Raw genomic sequence first — 4,325 nt, forward strand, 5'->3', positions numbered from 1 at the left:
ATATAACTGGAGTATACACAACATCATTAGTGTTGAAGCATACACAATATCAGTAGTGTTGAGGCATACACAACATCAGCAGTGTTGAAGCATACACAACATCAGTATAACTGGAGTATACACAACATCAGTAATGCTTGTGTATACACATTATCAGTAATGCTGGAGTATACACATTATCAGTAATGCTGGAGTATACACAACATCATGAAAGCTGGAGTATACACAACATCAGGAATGCTTGAGTATACACAACATCAGTAATAATAGAGTATACAGAACATCAGTAATGTTGAAGCATACACAACATTAGTAGTGTTGAAACATACACAACATCAGTAGTGTTGAAGCATGCACAACATCAGTAGTGTTGAAGCATACACAATATCAGTAGTATTGAGGCATACACAGCATCAGTAGTGTTGAAACATACACAACATCAGTATAACTGGAGTATACACAACATCATTAGTGTTGAAGCATACACAACATCAGTAGTGTTGAGGCATACACAACATCAGCAGTGTTGAAGCATACACAACATCAGTATAAATGGAGTATACAAAACATCAGTAATGCTTGAGTATACACATTATCAGTAATGCTGGAGTATACACAACATCAGTAATGCTGGAGTATACTCATTATCAGGAATGCTGGAGTATACACAACATCAGTAATGCTGGAGTATACACAACATCAGGAATGCTGGAGTATACACAACATCAGTAATACTTGAGTATACACAACATCAGTAATACTGGAGTATACACAACATCAGTAATGTTGAAGCATACACAACATCAGTAGTGTTGAAGCATACACAACATCAGTAGTGTTGAGGCATACACAACATCAGTAGTGTTGAGGCATACACAACATCAGAAGTATTGAAGCATACACAACATCAGTAGTGTTGAGGCATACACAACATCAGTAGTGTTGAGGCATACACAACATCAGTAGTGTTGAGGCATACACAACATCAGTAGTGTTGAGGCATACACAACATCAGTAGTGTTGAAGCATACACAACATCAGTAGTGTTGAGGCATTTTCATATCCTGCTGTATACCAGCCAGAGACTCCAATATCAGCCCAATGGGTAAGTAGTTCGTGGGCTGATATGGTCGAGTAGGATATGAAAATGGTCATAGGGTTAAAATTTGGATAATGTCAGATATGGATATGTAGTAAATAGATATATCATAAAGATAGGTAACATTTTGAATTATTTGAAATTTTATTTGAAAACTAATGATAGGAGACAAAATTGAGGCATATATCTATGCCTACTTTGAAAGGGAAATGGCTAAAAGAAAATTTTGTCATAGATACCCCTCGCTCAACAGATAAATCATGATATTATACATACTTTTAATATTACAGGAGGCCCAATAGGCCTGAATCGCTCACCTGGTATAATTCTCACACTTGTAATCTTAAAAGTGGACTAATATACAGCTACAGTTACAAAATATCTGTGTTCGATACATTAGAATTTGTTTAATTATTTAAACAAATGACGCCTGTGACCTTGACAGTCGAACAAGGACATTAAGTTGAACAGAGTTTATAGCCTTCCGACCCAGCATGCTTCTGGTCAAATATCATTACCCTGAACCTTTTGAATATTCAGAACAAGTCATTTAAAGATTTAAACATATATGTCCCCTGTGACCTTGAACATGGGCGAAGGTCATTTGTTTGAACAAATTTGGTAGCCCTTTATCTTAGCATGCTATTGGCCAAATATCATTATCCTAGGCCTCTTGGGCATGCAGAAGAAGTTGTTTAAAGTTTTTTTTACAAATTCAACCCTATGACCTGGAATATGAGTCAAGGTCATTTCTTTTCACATACTTTGTCAGGCTTCATCCTAGGAAACTATCAGCCAAATATCAGATCTACAAGACAACGATATTACATTGAAAAATATCAGTAAGTCTACATAGACCTTTTGCAATATTTCACTATAAGACGTACATCAATTATTTACATATAGACCTATTATTGTTGATAATTTTAACTAATGCTGAGTAAGGGATAACTACAATGATCAGACAAGATTGACAGCATTCTGTCTGTTTTGTATCATTAGCATGTAAGCAATATTCAGCTAATGAGACAAAGCAGCTAGAAGGCTGACAGTGTCTTGCTGACCGTCAAAATTTTCAAGAAATTTCTTTAAAAGGGTGATCTGTAGATCGGTCTTAACCATCTCCCTCTCAAAGTAGACATGCTGAATTGTATATACATCTTCAGCAGGTTTCTTCCTTTTCTGCCTGTCTGTGGCCTGCACCTCTTTTGTTCGGCATCTGTTATAAATGGAATGTAAAACTGAATTTAACACACACTTATGCTAATGCCAAATTCTTAGGTAAAATTACTAACATAAAATAGAAAAACACAATTTAAGAAACACACCATTTAAAGTTTAATCCTCAAAGGTTGAAAGTGATCAAAAAGATACAGTTACATTTTAATAATAATCTTTAAATGTACATGTAACCTATAGAATATAAAGGTAAATACCTACATGTAAATATATGCAAATGCATAATAATGATTTAATGTTTTTGTCCGTGGCATTCTAACATTTCACATACCACTTTACCAATCAAGGGAGAATTTCAGGAGAAATATTTTATTTCATATGTATGGTTATATTGGCCAATTTTCATATATAAGGTTAGAATACTGATTGACAAATATATATACTGCATGTCCAATTTTGCATCAAAGTTATATACAATAATCAAAATTGCAAACAGGCATCAAGTCAGTCAAGACAATGTTTAAGAAAAATGATCCATGTAATATACTAATCAAAGTTTGTACACAAAAGATTGCACTTATGAGTTATATACAATCATGTATGTGTATAAATGTTCACTGAAGTTGAATATTCATTTTTACAACAGATGCATTATATTCTTGCAGCTAGATTTATTTAACTTTTTTGTCCTTGTGATGATGCAGAGGATGCTGCTGCCTCTGGTGTTGCTGCAACGTCCTCTGCATCATCAGCAAACAACTGACCAGGAGGATGTTCTGTAATCCTCCTGATGGCTTCATCCCAGGACCTCTCTATCCTGGTTGCACTGCTGTTATGAACTGTTCAGGCACAAAGAAAGATAACTCTTACAAAATGTACAGGGGAGGGTAAATATGAAACAGACTAGCTCTCGTCTCTACAAAATAACATTATATTTATTACTCATATGATAATCTTACCTTATCATACATCAACATAAACACATCTTTTCAATTTATTGATGCCTATGTAACAGGAAAAAGCCAGCAGACGTTACGTATGAATATAATAAACTGTTTTCGTTGTTGAGAGTATGATTTGCATGGCCATAAGGGGCACTTCAAAATGTCTGCTCTAGGCCTACCTCGTGGATGGTATACAGAATGTTCTTTAAACAGACAAGTCATTTTACTGGAATGACATACTCTCACATGTTGTTACAGGTATGTCAAATTGGCAAATACAGTGAATAGGTATAATTTAACCATCGAACATTTTGTCTTGAATGCATATTACTTTGAAATGATTACCATGCTATATTTAGATTTTGATGGCCGATACCAAGTGACTATTGTTGTCACAGACGCTTCAATATGGCAGCAGACGACAGTTTAGTTCTGAATAGGATAGAGAACCCTATTCGTTTGTATACATCAGTAGATCATTGCTGGTGGCGAGTGAAAAAACACACCAAAATCTGTTATTAACAGCTAGAAGTTTCTGTTTTCATTAGAATAATTACTTTATTAGACATAAATTGTAAAACTTGCAGTGATCCATCTGTTACGGATGTGTTTACATCACTCCCTCCGTTACGGATGTGTTTATTCTGCTAGATGTAGGATCTACTGTCGGGGAAATTTAACGAAATTATGACGAAAATGTCCACAGTTAACATTGCTATAGATCGAGGAAATGATAAGAAAGAAATATGCTGTATGTTACACAGAAAACAACGGAGATGATTTTGGTATTTGGCATGCTAATTAATTGTATACAGTAGATGAAAGAACTTTTCCTATTTACTGAAATGATTGTAAAATTACTCAGAGATTTTGAACATACTAAACAAAAAATGTATGTGTTTAATCATTACATTATGTGACATTTCCAGACAATTTTGAACATTATAAACATATCATCAAGCTGATTAACAGCAGACTCCTGTCCACCAGGGACTCCAATAAATGATGCGGTGTCCTGCATCGCATCAACAATCCTTTCTTCTGCTACGCTCAACGCAGCAGGTGGAGGCCCGCCTCCAGTCTTCTGTCGCTCCAGGCGATTA

The sequence above is a fragment of the Mizuhopecten yessoensis genome, unplaced genomic scaffold, assembly GCF_002113885.1.
Source record: "Mizuhopecten yessoensis strain PY_sf001 unplaced genomic scaffold, ASM211388v2 scaffold10317, whole genome shotgun sequence".
NCBI classification, from domain to species: domain Eukaryota; kingdom Metazoa; phylum Mollusca; class Bivalvia; order Pectinida; family Pectinidae; genus Mizuhopecten; species Mizuhopecten yessoensis.